This window comes from Pinus tabuliformis, chromosome J (assembly GCF_031772625.1).
Source record: "Pinus tabuliformis cultivar Carrire ecotype Pingquan chromosome J, CPIR1, whole genome shotgun sequence".
Taxonomy (NCBI): Eukaryota; Viridiplantae; Streptophyta; class Pinopsida; order Pinales; family Pinaceae; genus Pinus; species Pinus tabuliformis.
In genome coordinates, this window is record NC_142295.1 from 1389043188 (window position 1) to 1389067483 (window position 24296).

Sequence of the window (24296 nt, forward strand, 5' to 3'; positions counted from 1 at the left end):
TCTGTATACATCTTAAAGTGTCTGCCCAAAAAATAGTGCCTAAACTTCTAGAGCGCGTACACCCTAGCTAATCCTTCACACTCTGTCGTGGAATAATTTTTCTCTGCTTTAGATGGCTTCCTACTTGTGAATGCTATAGGATGATCCAATTCTCCCTCACAGGCCTGTGTCAGCACGACCCCCAGCACAATACATGATGCGCCCATGTGCACATGAAATTCCTTCTTCTAGTCCAAGAAGACTAGGATCGATGCGGTGACCATTTTCTCTTTCAGCACATCCAAGCTCTTTTGACATTCATCATTCTAACAGAATGTAGCATCCTTTTTCAAAAATTTCTCCATAGCCGCGATGATCTGGGCATAGCTCTTGATGAACTTCCTATAGTATTCGGTATACCCTAGTGTTGTGCACAGCTGTTTCACATTCCTCGGTGCATCTAAGTTGATTATCACCATGATCTTCACGGGGTCTGCCGTCAATGCTTGTCTACATACTACATGACCCAACAGGATCCCAAAAGGGAGACAAAGTAGACACTTCTTCAGATAGAGCGCAATCTGGTATCTCCTACATGTATCTAGCATCAAGCGCAAACTCACCACATGGTGCTTGACCAATCCAAACACTATCCAATCGTCAAAGTATACCTCCAGAAATTTATGAATGAAGTCTTTGAATGCCGCAATGGCTATGCACGGAAATATTGTTGGTGTATTATTCAGCCCAAAATGTATCAAGGTGTACTCAAAACATCCCCATTCAGTCATGGAGGTCATCTTGCTTCTATCCTCAGGTGCAATTCTGATTTGGAGGTACCCAAAGAACCCATCAGTGAAAGAGTATGCTTCTTGGCCGCCTACGTTATCCAGGACCTTGTCAGTGAACGTGGTTAGGAAAGGATCATGCACACAAGCGTCATTCAAATTCCAGAGATCTACGCATATCCTAATTTCTTCTTTCTGTTTCTATTCCTAAACCACTATTGGGCTTACCCAATCAGATTCTTCGACTAGTTCAATAATACCTGCCATGAGCATCTTATCTAACTTAATGTAGACCCTTTCCTTATACTTCAAATTAAGGAGGTAAGGTATTTGTTTCATAGGTTTTGGGTCCAGTTTTAGGGTGATGTTCATGACACCCAGGTCTCCTATTATTCCATGCAGATCAGAAAACTTTGTGGGGAACAAATCCTGATATCCAGTTATGTCTGGATCCTCTATTTGTGGTCCTTCAACCTCATGGTGACCCTCGGTTTCCGAAATATTAATCTCGCTGGGATCCTCATATTCTTCTTCGGTAGTCAAGTTATAGCATTCCAGCGCGTGGCTCATCTAGGTAGTCCAACTAGGTTGAATCAGGTCCAAAGGATCCTGCAATATCCTAAAGATCGCTGCTTTAACCTCTTGCAGCAATGCGTCAATACAGTGAAACCCATCCTCAAAGTTGAACGTCATTATAAACCCCTCATGTAAGATGACCCATTCTTCAGTGCCATGGTGGAGCTCTGTTTCCATGTACCAATTCATTGGTATTACGTCCAGGGTATGACAAATAGATGCACCCATTCAGGCTGGGGCTCCACTCCATAAGCCTTAGTCCATTTGGCCAGGTGATCACGCGGATTATCCCTTCCATCATACTTGTCTGTCATCCATAATTTCGGCTGTCCAAAATGTATTCTTATCATCCTCCTATATTCGCACCAATCACTGAAATTATCCTTGTGCATACCCCACCATCTTGTGAGCATAGCAAGCAGTGCCCAATCTAAGGCCTGGAAGTGATGCTTCTCCAACACTTCTCTTTTAAATGCATCCAAAAAGTGATCAACGTCAGTTAGCCCATCATAGTGAGGAAGATTCCTTACCTCTGATGATAGGCAGTGCAATGTCTTGGTCATCATATTACAATGTAGCGTAGATACATCATGCAGCTGGTTCTACCAGTGCTCTAGTTCTTCATCCAAATCTAATGTGCAGGAGCTCTCACGGTCCCATGCAATACGTCCGTCTACTGTCAAATTTACCCAATCCTGGTCTCATTTCATTACCTTATAACTCTGGTCAAAATCGTCATCACTTTCATAATCACGGACTGGTTCTGTATAACGTGGTCCTTCTGCATGATCCAGTGGCACAACTACGCGAAGAAATTTCTCTTAAAATATCATATTTCACTTCTTCGGGTTGATTACCACATTCATGTCAGTGGCCCAATTGATCCAAAGGAGTGCAGGGTAGGGATTGCTATCATCCACAATTTCTATTACTTCAAAATCTGCTAGTGCACTCGCACCTTTGATGTCAACTGTTACCCCCTCTAGCATCCCTATTGGGATGATTTTATGTTGATTCACCATCCTTAACTTGATCGGATACCTCTGAAGCACAAGTCCCCCATTCTTCACTATGTCTGTTTTGGAAAAACATTCGCGTCAGATCCTAGATACAAGATAACTTGGTCCATTTCATATTCCCCTATCTGCGCGGCGAGTCTTTTCTCACGTCCAGACCTTGCCTTATGCTTACCAAGCTTTCATACTACATGTGGTTTTCTAGTAGTGTTGTCCTTGCTAATGCACCAATTGATTAGTTCGTGCAATCCCTTCACAGCCTTACTATCGTGGAGCAGTTTCATGTAGGTCTCTAAGAACGCGGTAATCGTGGATGGGTCCATTTCTTCAACTCGTTTCTCCTGAGTTCCTGAGGTAGAGGCCTTAGCGAAGCTTTTCTTTGCTTCCATAAATTTTTCTTTTGCGTGCTCCAAATGAAACCCAGTCTCCTTCGCTGGTGCTTTGCGGACCCATTCACCTTCTGCAAGTTACTTCTCTTTATCCTCCCCATTTTTCGTTCCACTCCGCAGCATAATGTTTATCTTAGGGTCTTCTTCACGAGGCTTAGCCCTCATCATCTAGAGGTTCTATGGAGGTTGCACCACATTTTCATGAATCTCAGCCAACAATATAGGGAAATCCTCAGTTGTATGGTCAAATTGAGTACAGTAGCAGCATGACAGTCGCATTGGCTTTTGACATTGTCTCACGTAGTGTCCTGGTCCTCCACAATTGTAACAAATTAGCTGCCCTCGACCTCTACCAGGCCCCCCTCCACCTCGACCTCATCCGCGCCCCTGATACTTATCTCATGCTCCCCTAGTGCCTTGGTTTGGAGACTATGTTTCTGCCTGCACCCTGTATAAAGGTGTCCTATCCATCATTAATTCGTAACTATGGAAATTACACTCGTCATGAGCTACTTATTGACAAAAATTGCAGAAGATATGTTGTGGTGTCTGTATGAATTTCTGTAGCAAATGGCAGTTGTTAGTCGCATGTTTCCCAACTACTTGGCATATAGCACACCATAGCACATGCCCTGTACTTGGCCCTACCCCAACCTCTTGCCTTAGAGGCATTTGTCCCCCTGCTGCAACATAGTTCGCAAAGGCAGGATAGTGATCATTGTCATGGCCGTCACATTTTCATTTTAGGCACCAGACTTCTTCACGCACCTCCGACCGAGTTGTTTTGTCTTTCTTCAGACTTTGCATTTCGAGGAAAAGGTTCTACAACTATGTGTGAATCTACTGACCCCCCATATTAGCATCGTGCATTGGTGTCTCATGCAGTCTCATTGCGATTTCCAGAGTTTCGGCGTGGGTCGCAATCTTCTGTTGTGATAGCGCAACTCTTGGGTGGGTTAGGAGCGAGGCCACGAACCATTCACGGTGCTACCCATTAGTTAGGTTCATGTTGGCTTCACAGATCATACACTTCAATCTTTGATCCAAATCCCAAGGCATCTCCCCAGGCTTCCTCATGATCTCCTTGAATCCCACAATTTATTGCGCTTGAGACTTAGGTCTACTAAATTCTCTACTCAGCGCAGTCTGGATATCTTCCAATGTGGACATTAGGTTATTAGTATTGTACTTAATGTACCATGTTAGTGCACGATCCAGCAAAGAACTAACCAGCATGGCTTTCTTCATTTGGTCGTCTGTGATACCCTGATCTTCTCATATGGCCTTCGCGATGAACCAAAACTGATCCAGATCTTCATTTCCTATGCCCTTGAATACATGTAGCTTTACGGAGTTTTCCATATTGAACATTGTTGGAGGTGGCGATGGTGTGGGCGATACGGTTAGTGGTCGAGGTGAGAATGGAGGTGGTGTGGATGGATGGGATGAGGATGGAGGCAGTGTAGGTATTTGGCAACCCTTGTCTTATCAAATGAATAGCGCTTAGTGGAGAAGCATACACTACTCCTTTGTCGTCACTCAAAGGAGGTTCAATCAGCGAGCTATTCTCAAGACCTTTTCTTCCTCTGTCCCTTTTATAGGCACTTTCAAGTTCAAATCCGGCCGTTCCCCCCAAAATCGGTTCTTTAATGCCAGATTGGCAGCTAATGTTCAAAGATCTGGTCCATAAATTTTGACTTAAATTCTGTCCCCCCGCTCCCTTTGGCCATTTTTACATTTTCAAATCATGAACAGTGACTTTAACGGTCGCTTTCTAGATTTCCTGCATGGTTTTCCCTTTGGTAGCACATCTCCCTGTGCGCTTTTGCAGGCTCTATGACATTTCTTCGTTCCAAGTAGTTCCTCAATCGCGCAGCTCTCCAACCCAGGCAGTGTAGTTTATTGTCCTGTGCTTCCTTTCAGTTGCGTAGAGTGCTAAGACTGGGCTTCCCTCATATAGTCACCTAGTTGGATCACCAGTGTATGGCTTCAATCAGCTGCCATTCACCTTCCCTGGGAAGGGTTCTCCATTCAACTTGACTAGCAGAACTGCTCCACCATCGTTAATCTCCTTCATGACATATGGCCCTAACCAATGCATCCTAAATTTCCCTATAAATTTATCAAATTTACTATCATATAACAAGACCAGATCATTTACCTTGAAGGTGTGCAGTTTGATGTGCCAATCATGCCATGCCTTTTCGTGTTCCTTTTGAACTTGTTGATGAAATCCAGCTAGAAATCAGTGCTCCTCAAGCTCTGCCAGTTGTGTGAACCTCTGTTCCAAGGCTCCATGATCTGCCATTCCTGTGAGTGTCATTATGCACAGACTAGGTACAATGTATTCCATTGGCATCACAGCTTCTATGCCATACACGAGTCTGAAAGGCATTTTCCCAGTCATCTTCTTGCAAGTCGTTCTATAGGCCCATAGCATTGTGGGTATGTGCACATCCTAGTGATTTCTCTCATCATTGCAGACCTTTGTCAGTGCACTCTCCGGTATCTTATTGAATGCTTCCACCATCCCATTAGCCTTCGGATGATAAGGCGTACTTTTCTAATGATACACCTGGAATTCTTCTATCAACGCACTGATTGTTTCGTTAAGAAAGTGCGTAGCATGATCGCTCATCAAGATCTTTTGACATCCAAATATTGTCAACACATATTCAAAAATAAACTTTACTACTACCGCGTTGGAAATTGAATGATGCTTGTGTGCATGATCCTTTCCTGACCCCATTCACTGATGAGCTCCTAGATAATGTAGGCGTCCAAGAAGCATACTCTTTCAGTGATGGGTTCTCTAGGTACTACCACATCAAAATCGCACCTAAGGATAGAAGCAAGACGACCTTCGCGACTGAATGGGGATGTTTTCAGTACACCGTGATGCCTTTTTGGCTGAAGAATGCACTAGCGATCTTTTCGCGCATAGTCATTATGGCATTCAAAGACTTCCTTCATAAATTTCTGGAGGTATACTTTGACGATTTGACAATGTTTGGATTTCTCAAGTGCCATGTGGTGAGTCTATGCTTGATGCTAGATACATTTAGGAGATACCAGATCGCGCTCAATCTGAAGAAGTGTTTGTTTTGTGTCCCTTTTGGGATCTTGCTGGGTCATGTGGTATGCAGACAAGGATTGATGGTAGACCTCGCGAAGATCGCGATGATAATCAACTTGGATGCTCTAAGGAATGTGAAACAGTTGCGTGCAACTATAGAGCATACATGATACTATAGGAAGTTCATCAAGAGCCATGCCCAAATCATAGTGCCTATGGAGAAATTGTTGAAAAAGGATTCTACGTTATGTTGCAATGATGAATGTCAAAAGAGATTGGATGTGTTGAAAGAGAAAATGGTCACTGCACCGATCCTAGTCTTCCCGAACTAGAAGAAGGAATTTCATGTGCACATGGACGCATCATGTATTGTGCTACAGGCCATGATGACACAGGCCAGTGAGGGAGGACTGGATCACCCTATAGCATTCACAAGTAGGAAGTTGTCTAAAGCAGAGAAAAATTATTCCACGATAGAGCACGAAGGATTATCTATGGTGTATGCGCTCCAAAAGTTCAGGCACTATTTGTTGGGCGGACACTTTAAGATGTATATGGATCATTCTGCATTGAAGTACCTGGTCAAAAAGCCTATGTTGGGGGGGGGGGGGGAATATGTAGGTGGCTATTGTTGTTCCAGGAGTATGACTTCGAAGTTATTGTAAAGCCAGGACGACTGAATGCGGGACCTAATCATATGTCGCGCATTGAAACTGGAGAGGAACCTACTAATTTGGAGGAAGGACTGCCTGATGCAAAAATATTTTCAGTGTGCGTTGTGGACAGTCACTTTGAAGATATTATCCACTTCTTGATGATAGGATCGGCTCCGGAAGGTTATAGTAGCCAACAAAAGAAGGAACTAGTAGTGCATGCGGTAGACTTTTCTATCATTGCAGGGCACTTGTACAAAATGGGGTCAGACGAAATATTGTGACATTATGTGCCTGAATTTGAATGAAGCAACATCCTTGCTGAGGCTCATGGAGGAGCTGCAGGAGGACATTATGCAGGGAAAGAAACAACGTACAAAATTCTACGCGCTTGTTTGTGGTGGCCAACCATGCATAAGGATTCAAAAGCATATTGTAGGGAATGTGACCCATGTCAAAGTACTAGTAGGCTATCGCAGAGGGATGAACTACCTTTGATGCTGCAAGTGACATTATAACCATTTGAGAAATGGGTGATTGACTTTGTGGGTCCAATTTAGCCTCAAGGAAAGAAGATAGGTGCATGGTACATCATCACCACGACTCAGTACTTGACCCAGTGGGTGGAGGCACAACCTATGAAGGACTGTACATGTGTGACAACAACAAAGTTTATTTTTGAATATGTGTAGACAAGATTTGGCTGTCCAAATATCTTGATGATTGATCGCGGTATGCACTTTCTTAATGAAACAATTAGTGCGTTGACAAAAGAATTTCATGTGTATCATCATAAAAGTACGCCTTATCATCCACAGGCTAATGGGACAGTGGAAACATCCAATAATATATTGGAGAATGCCCTAATGAAGGTCTTGAATGCTCAGAGAAATGACTAGGATGTGCACGTACCCGCAGTGCTATGGGCCTACAGAACGACTTGCAAGAAGCTAACTGGGCAAATGCCTTTCAGACTTGTGTGTGGCATAGAAGCTATGATGCTAATGGAATACATTGTATTGGTAGAGGGAATTACTCCCCTAGGGCTTTTTGGGTGAAACCCTAGCAGACTGAAAGTTGTCTATTCGAAGAAACATGCATTCATACAGCCATTATGCTATTACAAGCAAATTCTATGATAAGGGTACGTACCTTCGGTCCTACGTTTGAGAAGCCCTTTAGGGTCCAAACCCTTCTTGGAGTTCCCTTCTTCTCTTTTGTCCTGCAAAACAAACAATTCAAAGAACATAGCAGTACATGGACAAAAACTTATAAATAAACCATCTTCATGTCATAAAGAAAGGTAGTTAGTTATGAAATCCAAACAACCATTTACACATGAATTCAAAACATGAATATCATTAACATAAAGAAGATTCATTTCAGGAACCAAGACATGTGTTTCTTTTATTATAGACAAATAAAGTACATAAAAAGGAATATGTTCACCTGAGTCACCTTCAGCAGGCTCCAAGCAAAGCTTCCTTCCGGATCCGTTCCAGCATCAAGCCTCTAACAAAACTCCTTCCATGACTCTCTCCATGATGTCATAAATGGTGGATGAACATCAACACACAAGGAAACAAAGGTTTCCTGTACAAAATGGGGGAAGTGCAGAAGGCACAAGGGACTTCAGACCTGGTCAAGGGAAAAATCTCAGCATAATAACCTTTCTCTCTCTTCTCTCCCTTAGGCCTTCCCTTTGAGGTCTTTTTATACCATCTCCAAAGTAGTTTTTTAGTTAGGAGTTGGTTGGGAACAGTTGGGCCACGGGCACTAACAGGTGATCAGCAGGTAAAACCCGCGATCTCCACCCAAAAAGAAGGAATTTTATATTTTTTTAAGTGTTTTAATACATACACGTGGGTTGGATATACACAGACCCGCGTATACACACGTTTAACTCAGGGCAATGTCGCGTGTAAGGGATAAAACACTGTTTTTTAAATTTTAGGACCAGGTCTGGAAGGAGGGGTTGCCCTAGGCCATGAGTACAGCATCAAAAACCATAAGAGTGAGATTTGGAGCTATAACAGATTCCCCCTAATATATGAGGTGAGAAGGGGTACATGATGGCCAAAATATATTATGCGAGTACATGGAAAGGAAGTCTGTCAAAAACCGAGGAGGACTTCACCAGAATTCAGCTTGCCAAGCCACCAAAGGAGATCAGAAAGAAACACTGTCTGAGGCGGGCATACCCATGCTCAGAAAAAGTAAAGCATGTCCGCATATCAAGTACAAGCGGATCCACTAAGTATACAAGTATAAATGACTGAAAGATACATAATGGATCATCTGATCATAATGAACAAGTACATGTCTGAATATCACATATAAGACTGTCAATGATGCTGAAAGATGCAACGAATCACTGATATCAAAAACTGATCCCAAAAGGTGCCAACTGAACATGATGGAATAGGATGGTACTACACTGCAAACTCAGGTGCCAGCATATAGAATGTCGCCATGACTGACTGCAACATATAAAGTGGAGTGGTATCAACTAGCAGCAACAGGAGCAACTGTCAAGTGAACCAATGAATGCTGATACAACCTGAGGTCTTCACCGACCGCCGTGGTACATTTCTACACCATGGGAATAAATGATCTGAAGTCGACCATGTGAGAAATCATTTGATTACCGGTCATTGATGTATACCGTTAACAAACGCGAGACTACTCACTGATAATGATAATGAGTGTCAAGGTACCCAGTACAATCTAACAAGTGTGAATAGATGAGCTGGAGTCGAACACCTGTAAGAATCTATCGATCAGGAGACAATGATGGTTTCCCACTGTCGATAGCAAAGGATCTGCCACTAATGACTACAAACCCCAAGGTACTGCCAAATGGACTCTAGATCTTTGCCCCAGAGCAATGAGTCGGAGTCGATAGGGAAAGATCCACTAGAAGGAAGGCATTAAGGCATCCTTCATCAATCTAGCACGAGTGTAACCCGTAGGCCAATAATGTGGAAGGAATCAGACGAAAAAGATGTAGTAACCCAACCGAAGTACGTTTCTGGCGTACACAAGATGTGGCTAGCGCACGGCAGAAACCCTCTGAACCGACCAATAATGAAAGCTGACACAGAGGCGAGGTATCCACCAATAGGGTCAAATGGAAACCAAGGTACTGCACGAATCCCAATGTGTGATAATGTAAGCTGATGTCGAACGCAAGGGAAACCACTCAGTCAAAGACCCATGATACTGATCGATGCTGAGCACAAGGTGACCTATCAATAATGAAAATAGGGCCAGGGTGCGGCTCTAGGCCTGTCCTCAGAGCAAGGTGTCGTCGTCGATAAGGACAAGACCCGCCAGCAAGAAGTCAATGGGGACCTTCTCAAACCGGCATGAGTAAAGGACCAATATAACTGATGTGATGATAGACATGAAACTAACAACCAGGGATGGCCGACTGAAAAATGAGTCAAGAGACACCGCAGAGAGGCCGACTCAGGCTAACTTCCCTTGAACAAAAGCACGACTCAATGTGACTGTGTGACAGCATATGATGACTCTGTATAAGTTCGCCATGCAGGAGGCACGAACGAACCCTCCATATGATTGGAAGAGATAACCAATCGGGGGAGAACTGACTCAATAACAAGGTTATGGCATACCTAAGTCAAACTAAATCCCACCCTTGTGGAGGAGACTTTGTTTTGAGTGCTTTGTTCAAGGGCGACATGACTGACTCTAGCTGCCAACAATAAATGGAAATAATGTCCCGTTCCCACTCTTTTTGGAATATTTAATTTTTTTGTCTTTTTCTGTTAAGCCGGAAAAAGAATAAAAGAATGCTATGGTACAGTGGAAAGAACGAGTGTCGGTGAAACAGGTGATCTAGTTCCTGGGAAGGGAATGTTCCTATGCTCAATGCAGGGAGGTGAAAACTGGTCAGTGACACTCAAAGGTATGTTCCTTCCACGGGTCAAGGTGTGTCAAGCTGCAGAAGTCAAAGGTATGCAAGGTTGATTTTGCAGACATCATGGTCAAAAGTTGGCTTAAACACGAGTCCAAGTGAAGCCGGCTCTAGGCCAAAAGGTGCAAGTGGTCAACATGCAATGCAGTAGTACAACTCAACACAAAGGAGCCTCTAGGGTATATGGCTAGAACAAAGCGGAGAAGCTAAGAGGAATGAGATTTCAACGCATAAGTCATGGTGGGACTATATAGGACTCTCGAGCCTACTCAAAACGGAGCAGCATGGGCAACAAATGTCAGTGAGGTGCTAACTAGGATGCCCATGTAAAGGATGGCTCTACCATCGTGTCATGATTTAAAGAATCGGCGAGTGAAGACACCACAGCATTCATAGCATAGACATAATCGCGCCCAAGTAGCATATTAAAGTCTAAAGGGCTATCAACCACCATCATATCGATTAAGATAGTCTTCCCACCTAAAGTGATAGGCAATTCAGGAAGAACACCCATAGATTTACCAGGTCTTCTATCATAGGCTAACAACTGACGCTGAGCTATCAACAACTTTGGGGAACCCAAAGCTTTCCAGGTCAAAGAGGATATAATACTTGTAGAGGATCCTTCATCCACTATACATCGATAGACATTTGTGGAATTAACCCTGACCTTTATTTGGAAAGGTGCAGCGGAAGGAAGACGAGGCTCAACAAGACTATCCCAATTAAAGGAAACACTCTTAGAACTTGGAGGGGGAACATTCGAAGAAACCGGAATGCCCCCTATACTAGAAGACTCTGTACTAGAGATCAAATAGACTCTTTTGTTAGGCACTTCACCCCCCAAAAGAGGAGTGTAAGAGCTAGTGATCGGTTGATGGGATTGATGAGAAACCATATCAAATCTAGGAGTAGAAGTACTTTTAGACTCGGACCATATCTTTTGAACCTCTGGAATACCAGGGCATAAATGAGTAAGATGGTCTCCCTTGCATATCTTACAAGGGAACTTAGGTTTAAAACTTCTACGTCCAGGTTTCTTATCAACCTCCATTCCGCCAACATGACTAGCAGTGGTTTGCGGAGAGTCCTGAACATGACTTGCAGAGGTCAGTGACTCTTTGCTAGTATGACTCGTAGTGACTAGACCTGTTCCCCCAGCATGACTTGCAGCGGCTGAAGACTCATCTTTAACATGACTCGCAGAGGTTGATGATGAAGTGCTAGTGTGACTCGCAGTGATTAGACTTGTGCCCCCAGCATGACTAGCAGTGGCTGAAGGCTCATCTCCAACATGACTTGCAGAGGTTAAAGATGAAGGGCTAGTGTGACTTGCAGTGACTAGACTTGTGCCCCCAGCATGACTTGCAGTGGCTGAAGGCTCATCTCCAACATGACTGGCAGAGGCTGAAGATGAAGGGATAGAATTATTCTTCTTCTTTGACTTCCTCTTTCTCCTCTTTTTAGATTTCTTGTTACAAGAAGGAGGAGAAGAAGGAATCGCAGATTTCTCTTTGAAAGAAGATGAACAATTAGCACCCATGTGATGCCCTTGAAATAAAGCATTCAACTGAGAAGCTTCAAGAGCATTTGGAATATTCGGAGTGGACCACAGCCAAACGGGTAGTCCAACATTCAACCCAGGAATATTCAAAGTGGCCATCAAGGGAGTACCAACGTTTCCAAAGAAAGGAAAAGCACCAGGATCCCCTTTTTGGAGGGCACCTTGGTTGGTTTCCACAGGAATATTGGCCATATCTAACTGATCCAAAGACCCTTCCCCTACGGGAATATAGAAATAACTTTTCAAGGAATATGGATAAGCAATCAAAACCTTTGCCCTTGAGGAGGCAACTCCACAACTTTTGAAAGAACGACCAAAAGCCTTTCAAGATCAGTAGACTGGTAAGCTGGTCACTCAGAACACAAAGTCCAAACGTCACTAGACAAAAATACCTAAAGCCAACTATATACAAGGAGCAAAGAGCACCCACTAAAAAGTCCCTAAAGATATTAGCCAGTCAAACAACTTCCAAGTATTTCTGCTCCGGGTGGTGAGGACCGGACACCAAAATACAAGAAAGTGGAGTCAGGGGCCTTCCGAAGATAGTCTGGGATAATGACGGCCCAGTCCTATCAGTGAAGGTATTAGAGGAAGTTATGGTGACCTCCTAACAACAGCCTGCACCGGTGCAAGCCCCCAAGCTTCGCAAGGGTGCCCTCCAGTAGTACTGTCGAGAGTGATGCAACGTCAACCTCAGGTGCCACGGGATTCCCCTCCGTAGCCACCTGTGTAGTTCCCTAGGAGTAGCAACTATGGATACCAACTCATCGCAGAAGCCAGGCGGAACAGTCGTGAGGTAAGTTCAGACAAGTAGGAGAGGGGGTATCTCTCTTCCCTGTCTTTAAAGACCCTCGTGCTTAACTCCCAGATCCAGAGCTTTCCTGGTCTTCCTAACGCTATTGGATTTTCTCTCGTTATTCAGACTCCTACGTTTGACGTTTATATGGCCTTGGAGAGTTAACTCTCCACTCGCCTAATCCAAGGCCCTAAAATCCTAATCTTGTTGGTGTAACTGACTAAAACAAAAAGTTCTAGTGAATTTTAGTTAGCGCTTGATTTTATTAGGCTGTTCTTTAAGTCACCAGGTAACGGAAGTGAAACTAGTGGTGTTTTTTGACGCAAAAGAAATTAATAAAAAACTTAACTATATGCACATGCACTTTTTCGTTTTTCGATGAAGAGCAATTTCTATAGGGTTCAGAGGTATAAATTTTCCTTTTCTTTTCGTTAATGCACACTTCATACTCACAAAAGCTAACAAAGCTATATATGCCTAAAAATGGGATGCAAATCTATCCTAATGCAACAAATATATGCTGATGCAACAAAAAATGAAAGTTGCTTGCTTATCAATCTTTATCTTGCCACTTAAAATGTCTAGATGGAATATGAGATGTTACCATTCATTTCGTCTAAACACTAAAAACAAGTTCTAAGACAAACATAAAGCACTTTCACTTCACTAAAAGGAAACCAAATGAAAAGCAAGTTCAAGAAAGAAAAACTAGGATTTTCAAAAGATTTTCTTCAAAGCAACAAGCAAAAAAGTCTTTTCAAAAATGCTCTCAACAATACTGAAACTTGTGATTGAAGAATAGGCAATTAAACACTTTTGTGAATCAACACCACTCAATGGATGAAAACTCAACAAAAATAAATGTGCTTGAAATCGATCTTAACAATCAAAAGCAGCAATGAAAGCTTTGGAAATGAAAACCAAAAGATCAAAAAGACAAATTCCAAGAAAGTGTTAATCAACAACTTTCATGAAACAAAGAAGTGGATGGTCACAAAAAGCGGTTTTGTCAAGCAAACAAAAAGTCACCAAAAGCAAGATTAACACAAATATTGAATTCAATCTCCCCACCCTAATGAAACAGAGCATCCAAGATTCCTAGCAAGAAATCTTGCGTGCTTTAGCAAAAACCGATGACGCTTGCAATAAACAAAAACAAGACCAATACTCCTTATAATCAGAGAGAATTCGGAACGAGATGCTTGCTGTAGAACAAATAACTGATACTGGAAAATGACTGTTTTAGACTGACTCAAATCACCAGACGAACCTTCAGAGACTAAAAAGATTTATAGATCTTGAAAATTGCAATATATATGCGACTGTACTTAAGTACAGGTTGCGTGTATACGCGACTGTGTTTGAGGAAACTTGCGTATACACAGGTTCACTCAAAGAAACAAGTGTATATACACCTCTGTATCTAAGAAAAACAACGTGTATGAAAAGCTTCAAGAAAAATAAAAAACAAACTGAAGAAACTGGCAAAGCTTAAAGTTCAAGAACAGACCAGATAGTAACAGCAAGCAGACAAGGTAGCTGAGCCTTGATTGGCTTGAAAAACACCCAAACTAGGAACAACAAGAGTGTTGTCCCCAGTGGAGTCGCCAATTCTGATAGAGGGAATTACTCCCCTAGGGCTTTTTGGGTGAATCCCTAGCAGACTGAAAGTTGTCTATTCGAAGAAACATGCATTCATACAGCCATTATGCTATTACAAGCAAATTCTATGATAAGGGTACGTACCTTTGGTCCTACATTTGAGAAGGCCTTTAGGGTCCAAACCCTTCTTGGAGTTCCCTTCTTCTCTTTTGTCCTGCAAAACAAACAATTCAAAGAACACAGCAGTACATGAACAAAAACTTATAAAGAAACCATCTTCATGTCATAAAGAAAGGTAGTTAGTTATGAAATCCAAACAACCATTTACACATGAATTCAAAACATGAATATCATTAACATAAAGAAGATTCATTTCGGGAACCAAGACATGTGTTTCTTTTATTATAGACAAATAAAGTACATAAAAAGGAATATGTTCACCTGAGTCACCTTCAGCAGGCTCCAAGCAAAGCTTCCTTCCGGATCCGTTCCAGCCTCAAGCCTCTAACAAAACTCCTTCCATGACTCTCTCCATGATGTCATAAATGGTGGATCAACATCAACACACAAGGAAACAAAGGTTTCCTGTACAAAATGGGAGAAGTGCAGAAGGCACAAGGGACTTCAGACCTGGTCAAGGGAAAACTCTCAGCATAATAACCTTTCTCTCTCTTCTCTCCCTTAGGCCTTCCCTTTGAGGTCTTTTTATACCATCTCCAAAGTAGTTTTTTAGTTAGGAGTTGGTTGGGAACAGTTGGGCCACGGGCACTAACAGGTGATCAGCAAGTAAAACCCGCGATCTCCGCCCGAAAAGAAGGAATTTTATATTTTTTTAAGTGTTTTAATACATACACGCGGGTTGGATATACACAGACCCACGTATACACGCATTTAACTCAGGGCAATGTCGCGTGTAAGGGATAAAATACTGTTTTTTAAATTTTAGGACCAGGTCTGGAAGGAGGGGTTGCCCTAGGCCATGAGTACAGCATCACAAACCATAAGAGTGAGATTTGGATCTATAACATGTACCTAGTCTGTGTGTTATAGAAATTTTTGGGCACTGCAACCCCAATCATATATGTCCATAAACCAAGGGCTCCTAAGTCCCTAAAAGTGTTGTTCCAACTCTTAAAAGAACAAGTTCAACTGATTACATCAGCTCGCAGAAGTTCTCCATGAAAAACTACTCAGAACTGGTCAAAACTGGACCATCTCATCTGCTCCATGGTCAAAGTGCGCTGCATCCCACCTAAATGAACACAGGAGGTGCGATGGGCGAGGGTGGACAAATGGCAGAGTCAATTTGCGAGGTGGAGGATCATGGAATCTTCTAGAAACTTCTCCTGTGACACTTGCCTCTCTGCATTTGCCCAGGGATGAGTAAAAGATCATCAATATCCAAGTGGAATAAAGAAATATCAGAGAGAGGACACTAATCAAATCTCAGAAGCTGACTCACCCCCCTTGCAAACATCTATATATGGATCCCTCATCCCAGAGATCCAAAGGCTGGAATTTTGTATCTTGTAAGGAAGTGCTGCTAGTTTCTTGGTGTAACATCGTAGTGTTGGGTGATCTAAGCTTTTCATGAGGTGAAGAAGGGCTTTCTTGCTGAGAGGATGACATTGGGTCAGAACAATTGGTTGTAATCCTCTTTGCTTTTCTTGATATTAATAAAGCTATTCAAGTTTTCCTCCACATTCTTGTATGATTGATGATATATGCATTTGTGTGGTCAATATATATTTGGTCCTATATTGTTTATGATAGTAGATCTCTGTTCTTGGATAGTGTTATGCTGCTTTGATTCCACAGGTGCTCTTTGAAGCTAGGTAGACGAGGAAGTGAGTGGCAAAGATCTATCAGAAGGGAGAGGAATCAAGCAAGGAACCAAGCGCAAGATAGAGGTTGGTCTCCTTTGTTCCCCTCTTATCTACTTCTCATAAAGGAAAACGGAAGTATTTTTAGTTTGTTTGTTTCTAATATAGCTACCAATCTTAGTGGGACTAGTAGCTCTGCATAGACACTAGATTTCCCGATAACAAAATGGCGACTCCGCTGGGGAGCAAATAGATTGTTTGTTTGTCTATATTTGTTTGCTTTATAAACTTACAGACGGAGCCTGAAGTCAAGCCAGCTAGCCTTCGAACTGCATTTGCTATGCAAGTGCAAAGTATATCAATGATGCTTCAGTCTATCTCCGGGTTTTTGTTTATGAACTAAACAGTCGATTTAAAAACTCTCTAATTGCCCTTGTGGTGGCTCTAGTAACCTCCTTAGATCTACCCCTGTGATTTATTTACTGATTATCACTTGCTCAGCCTAAATCCCTGAACTGTGCTACAAACTGTGATCAAGAACTGGATCAAAAGTCTCGCACTGTACCATCGCACCCTCTCTTCAAGGATATCAATATGCATCGAACTTCCCGTGTGATGTAGGTGGGATTCATATTGGAATCCCTGTGTAACAGGTGCGCTGATCAGAAAAGGCTAATTTTGCCTTCATACTTTGGTTTTTCTTCACTCCTTTCAGCTCTATTCAGGAGTTTTGCTGTCTGTAGTCAGTATACCTCTGTTGGAAATCCCCTTCCTTACCATTATTCCGCCTCCATGTACAAAGAACTGTAAATGTTTTTATGTATTGTGAGCCATTTTCAGTTCTCTTTTACAAACAAGTAGCGTAATTGAACTGTCGTTTCTTGATTTGGAAGTGTCGCAAGTGTCATTTTCAGTCATAGAAGAGAATCCGATTGTTCTTGATAGTTGATTACACTGTTACTCTTGTATTTGATTTGAATTAGTAGTTTTCAAAGTGTCGAAAGCAAGTTTTCAATTCCAAATCACAAAGTGTCGTCATTGTCTTCATTGTGTCTTGAAAAGAAGCTTGTTAGTAATGTCGCTTTGAAAAATAATTCAGATTTGCGCTTAGCTTTCTTTTTATCATTCACACATTAAGAAGGCTGAAAACAAATACATGCATGTGCATTTTCATTTAAACTGCTTGTTGGTTTGATTTAGGACAGTGCATATAGTGTGTGCTCTCTGCTCTATGTTGAAATAATATCATCTCTCTTTCTTTAGTAGCTAGGATTTTCATTGCAAAAAGAAGATTAAACGATTGTTTATCATCTTATATTGCATTTTAGGAATTGCATATCTACATCACGTGGTGAACTTGAAAGGAAAATTTCTTAAGCAAGACCAATTGTAAAATAAATTTAATGAATCTAAAAATGCTTTGGAACCTAACGCACAACATTTAGAGGTCTAGGCTAAAGACGTATTCTGGCATCATAAAGCCTGGTAACTATTGTTTTCATTGCTGGTTGGGTGATTCCTCCACTTTGAGATGATAAGTGCCAGTACGGAATTTTTCTCCCACGTACTGTCGAGTATATATTGGGAGACCACAATAGGCTATATCCTTTATCCGTAGGAAGCCGTGTCTGCCGTCCTATCGATCGCAATGCACTTTCGGGAAGATTGACTGCGGTATCGTAAAAAGTATTCTGCAGTTTTGCGATTGGTTTGGTAATCCCTCTGTCTAGATTTCCAAAGTAGTCTCTTTCGTTCCTTTTCAGACTCCTTAAAGGAAAAGGTCCATCTGAGCACTTGTCACTTCAAGCTCATTAAAAATCGAAGGCGACTAGAGTCATCTTTTGTTTTTTCTCGACTCTTAAAAATTGAAAAAAAAAGTTGTGTCAAAGCGTCTAAAATTCATTTAATTAAAAAATAGATATCCCCTTGATTTTTAGTTGATTGAGTAATCCGCAACGTGGAAGAAAGTCAATTGAAACCCCATCGTTCGCGGAGGCTTACGAGTCAACCGTCTTTGTCTCCAGAATCAAAACTGTCACGGACAAAGCAAACTCGTTTAACTGGTTCAAAATCCCCTAATAAAGTTGGAACAAGTGTTCCGACACCATCGGAGACTCCGATTACTCCAAACATTTCTGGTATCCCTGCCTTTACAGAAGAAGTTCCGCAGCCACCAAAGGACAGTAGAGCTGATCCTAGTGTGAAGGTAAACACTTGTATTACTGAACCAGCTCCATCTACAGCTGATTCGGAAGGTGTTATTCCCCAAACATCTGTCGCTGCAGATTCTATATCTTCTTCAGCACTAGAAATATTTTACGGACCTGACGGTCTACCTCTTCCACCTGGTCTGATTGCTATAGAAGAGATTGTAGAGGATCCTCCAACTAGTACTCCATCGCAATTTGGAGTCGGGATCAACCTATATCCTTCTTCATCAGAAATTAGTCTACCATTATCGGAAGCTCTTGTAGAATCGCTAGGAAATATTTTGGATAGACTAGAAATGTTTGAACAACCGTCGACATCTAGGACTGTGTCATCTGACACAACGACGGCAGAACTTCCTACTGTCACTCCAACAATGTTCGTTGGCGTACCATCTGTCCCAACTAGCTCTCAATTGCTAGATGGGGCCCACTCAGGGGCTATTTCGATAGTATGGTCCATTCCTGTTTGTTCATCCAGAATAATATCTGGGAACTCTTATGTTGACTCTCAGGAAATTGATCATTCACGGTGTCAATTTGGGCAGTCCGGTCCTCAAGGGCAAACCATTCCTTTAAGTACCAGATTACCGCCGTATGGGGGGCAATATACCCTTTCATTGTCTCCTCTGAGAGGAAAACCATATGAGAGTTCACAACAAAATTCAGGTTATGTTGGAATTACATCTAGCGGTTGGGTGCCAATACTGCCTCAACAACCAAGAGTTGTATACTTGATGCAACAATGTTTACCTATGTCAAATATACCAACTACGTCGGCTATTGTGACTGTGTCACAAGTACAAGCGTTGCCTATTGTATGCCAACCTCAGGTTTCTTAGGTTGTAATGCAACAACCTCTTATCCCTGTGACTCAACCATAATCGCCAACTAGTGGAATGACACAGGCCCAAACGGGTACAATTACCCCTTATCTTGGTCAAACAGCTAGTATTGGACAACAGCACATGCCTTCACAACCATGGCTGGTACAATATCAACAACCGCAATTCCAACAAGTTTACCAAGGATCCGAGCAACAAATCTTTGCAAATAATGGGCAGCCGTATATTCAAAACAATCAAAATCAACCATTCTATAATGGTTATGCCCATCAACCTTACCAAAGTTACCAACATCAAATGCATTATGCTGGTATGCAAAGACCAACTGCTCAGGCAATTCCATCTTATCCTGGGTATGCTTCGCCAAACCTGAATCAGCAGTTACCCTTTGTGGCGACTTTAGAGTTACCGAATTTAAATCGGCTAATGAATGATCCAATTGCTTACGCCCCTTGGTGGCCAACGATTCCGCATAAACTTCTGTCAGATATTCGTAAATTTAATGGAAATCAGGGTGAAGACCCGTCGAATCATGTGATGACCTTTCATCTGTGGTGTTCATCGAACACCCTAAATGATGATTCGATTAGGCTTCGCCTTTTTCAGAGAACGTTAACTGGTCCAGGAGCAAAATGGTATATCGAGTTACCTAGAGCTTCATTTGATAACTTCAGTACCCTAGCCACAACCTTTTTAACCCATTTTCAGTTACCCATAAGGTACAAAACGAGAACAGAACTTCTTACCAATTTCAAGCAAACGATGGCCACTCACATATCCGATCATATTCATGAGTGGCGACGTCGTCGTAGAATGGTAAAAACGTACGTTCCTGATCAACTTTTAGCTGAATGGTTTATTAAGTCATTATTACCTTCCATTACAGAAGATGTGCCAAAGGGAGGAGTCGTCACTGAAGAGAAATTTATTGCTCGTGCACAATATTTAGACTTGATTTATACTCACTCTGGCATGCTCTACGATAAAATCCCTAACGAAACTAGACCGGAACTTTCCATTCCTCCTCCTCCTAAATCAAACAATGACTTTCATGCCGACGATGGCGTGATTGGTACAATAGACACAAAATCAACAAAGGCTACATCTTAAAAGGCCCGTAAGATTTCTAGTCAAAATTAAAAAGAAGAACTTCTCGCCTCGGAAGTAAATGCCATCTCAACTAACAAAGGCAAAGAAACCAAGCAACCAGGAGGCAAGAAGAAAAACAAAGGGAAGAAGAAGAAACAAGAGGAATCATCACCTACAAAATATTCTGCAAACCCTTCTGGGGATAGGAAACGAAATCGTCCATGCCTTATATGTGATGAGGATCATTGGACAAGAGAGTATCCATATAAAGCTGAGCTTAGAAAATTCTTCAAGAATTCAAAAACCTCGGTGGTATTGACTAATCCGTTTCCAAATCCAGGAACAAATCTGGTTGCTAGTGACAATTTTTCCCCATCCCAAGTGCTGATGTTGTCGGTTTCGAAACAGCAAAATGATGCTTTGATAACGACAAGGAATAAAGATTACGGGAATCCACAGCTGTCGAACGACAAGGATAAAGATCAACCTAGTAGTTCGACAACAACTTCGACAGAAGTTGCGCTGCCCATCATTCCAGAGCTGACAATAAAACTGCCAAAGGGAGTAGTACACAAGTCGACATTTAATCCGCATGCCAGAGCAGCACAACATTATAATATAGTGGAAGATCTGGCCCAATCGCCATCCGCTATGTTGACACTTGAGGTACTGCAAAATTTCCCCTCCCAAAAGCAGGCTTTATTATCAGCAATAGGTGGGATTGACCCAAAGGATTCTAATCTTGTGTCCTTTAATCACAAAGGATATGATCCTCAGTTACCAGCTCAACTAGCTTTCCTCATTCAAGTGAAAGCCCTCAAAAAAACTGTTCATCGAACAATTATTGATGAGGGGGAATCTACATGTATTATGTCGATGAGTTGCTGGAAAACTTTAGGATCTCCAACCTTGTCGTGATCTTCGACGACATTAAAAGCATTTGATGGACGAACATATACCCCATATGGGATTTTAAGTAATTTGCAAGTTGAACTGGGGGGAAAAACAATAGAAATAGATGTTGAAGTAATCGACGTAAACCTCGATTACAACATCCTACTGGGAAGGCCCTGGATATATGCTATGGCTGCCATTGTGTTGACCTACTTTAGGAAGACTGCATTTCCTTTTCAAGGAGGAATTACAATCATCAACCAACAAACATTTCTCCCCAATAGTTCCCAAGTTACGGGAAGCATTCCGATGATCCACGGAAGCCCCCATTCGCTTCAAAATATCAGAGTAGGCCTACTAAAAGACCCTATATTAATGGGGACTTTTTCCCTCCCACCTCCAATCAATCTGGCGGAAGTGGCGATGGTAGGAACCTGTAATATGATATCTTCTATTCAAAAGATCTCAGAAAATGATATTAGCATGGATCATCTAAAGGTGTTGCCTCTAAGCCCAATACAAATATTGTAGCAATCAATGTTTTTGGCATGGGAGGCAAACCCAAATCAACGCTCATCAAGCGTTTGGATAGATAGGTCTAAGGAATATGGCACCCCTTCAGATCCTTGGTCGCAAGTACATTACACAGACGAAGGAATTGTTCAGTCAATGATAATTGACGGGGCACCATGGGAAGATTACCGCCATCATTCCCATCTTCTAGATTGTCAAGAAGATACTCCTGATGACCTTCATCATCCTTCAGTTTTTGATTTCCTATCAAATATTGTAAACACGGTGGATTTCGAGCGAAACTTGTCCAATATTGAAGAGACTATTGCGATAAATATCTCGACCAAAACAGATGTTGTAGAGAATACTTATGTTGGCAAATGTTGTCCTCCTTTAGAACTGGAAATATATAAAGTTCTTTTTCGCGAATTCAGAGATGTCTTTGCTTGGTCATATGATGAAATGCCAGGCATTGACTTAAGTATAGTTGAACATGAAATAAAGATGTATCCAGATGTCAAACCAGTACGACAACAGCTACGACAGGTGCACCCCAAGAAAGCCGCTGCCATCAAGGTAGAAGTTGAAAAACTTCTCCATGCTGGTTTTATTTACCCGGTTCCTCTAACCGATTGGGTATCAAACATTGTTCCTGTAATGAAAAAGAAAGGAACGATTAGAGTGTGCATCGATTATAGGGATGTAAATCAAGCTTGTCCAAAAGACAACTACCCTACACCCTTTATTGACCAGATAATCGATGAATGCGGCAGATGTGAGATCTTTTCATTTATGGATGGATTCTATGGGTATAATCAAATAAATATCCACCCACATGACCAGTCAAAGACTGCATTTATTTGTCTGTGGGGCACATTTTCATATCGAAAGTTACCCTTTGGTTTAAAGAACGCAGGGGCAAAATTTCAAAGGGCAATGAATTATGCCTTCCATGACATCAAAAACATCGTTCAACCATATCTCGATGACCTTCCGGCTCATTCGCGAAAGCGGACCGACCATCTGCAGCATTTGAGAGCGATATTTCTACGTTGCCAACACTACAAGATACAACTTAATCCACACAAATGTGTGTTCTATGTCAGTTTTGGTCGTTTGCTTGGATTTGTAGTATCAAAGGACGGGATTCGTCTTGACCCATGTAAGGTTCAGGCAATCATAAATTTGCCTCCACCTTCAAACTTGCTTTAGATTCAGAAACTCCAAGGGAAAGCAAACTTTCTGAGGAGATTCATTCCAAATTACGTCCAACTTGCTAAAGATTATACACGTCTATTGAAAAAAGAAGTACCCTTCGTCTGGGATCAGGTCGCATAAGCTTCCTTTGATGCTTTAAAGGAATCCCTAATGAAAGCATCATTAATGCACTCTCTTGATTGTCAAAAAGACTTTAACCTGTATCTGGCTGCAGCGGATATAACCATCGTAATGGTTTTAGTTCAAGAAGACAATGGAATTGAACATCCCATATATTATTTGAGTATAAACTTAAATAATACAGAAAGCAAGTATTCCTACATTGAAAAGCTGGCTCTCACAGCTGTTCAAGCGATACAGAGATTTCGACACTATGTCCTCTTCCGAAAAACTACCATTTTGTCAGATTGCAACCCCATGACTTATATATTGTCGCGACAATTGCTGGGCGGAAAATATTCAAAATGGATAACAATTCTTCAAGAGTTTGATCTGGAATTTGTAAAATCCAAATCGAAGAAATCCCTGGTTTTTGCGGAATTACTATGCGATCTCCCATCATCGTCCAACGATGAAAGATCCGAAGAAACCATCATGGATGAATCTTTGTTTCTGATATCTTCAAGCAATCCGTGGTACGGAGATATAATCATCTATCTCCAAACCCAAAAATATAGGTCTAATACCTCTCGATCGGAACAAAAATGTATACGATACCAAAAGACTACATGATCGTCGGTGAAATGCTTTACCATCGTGGTGTTGATACAGTTCTGAGGAGGTGCCTCACCCATGAGGAGGCCGAAAAAGTCCTGAATGATTGCCATTCAGGCACGTGTGGAGGGCATCAATCTGGTTACGATACGATGCAAATTTTTTTACGAGCAGGATACTTCTGGCCAACAATGTTCAAAGATTGCATAACCACAGTTAGAAGTTGCCATGCATGTCAAATTTCTGATAGCGAAACCAGAAGACCACCCGCACCACTACAACCAATAGTTGTTGTTGGGCCATTCACCAAATGGGGCAGAGATTTCATGACATGTAACCCCACCTCGACCGGGGGGCATGGTTATATCATAGTCGCGGTAGACTATTTTACCAAATGGGTTGAGGTGATGCCTACATTAAACAACACCGGTGAAACAGCTGCCCTTTTCTTTTTCAATCATGTAATCACCAGATTCGGTGTTCCACAGGCCATAGTCATAGATCATGGATCACATTTTCGCAATCACATGATGGTTGAATTCGCTGCCAAATTGGGGTTGTCCCATGACAACTCTACTCCATGTTACCCGCAGGCCAATGGACAAGTTGAAGCA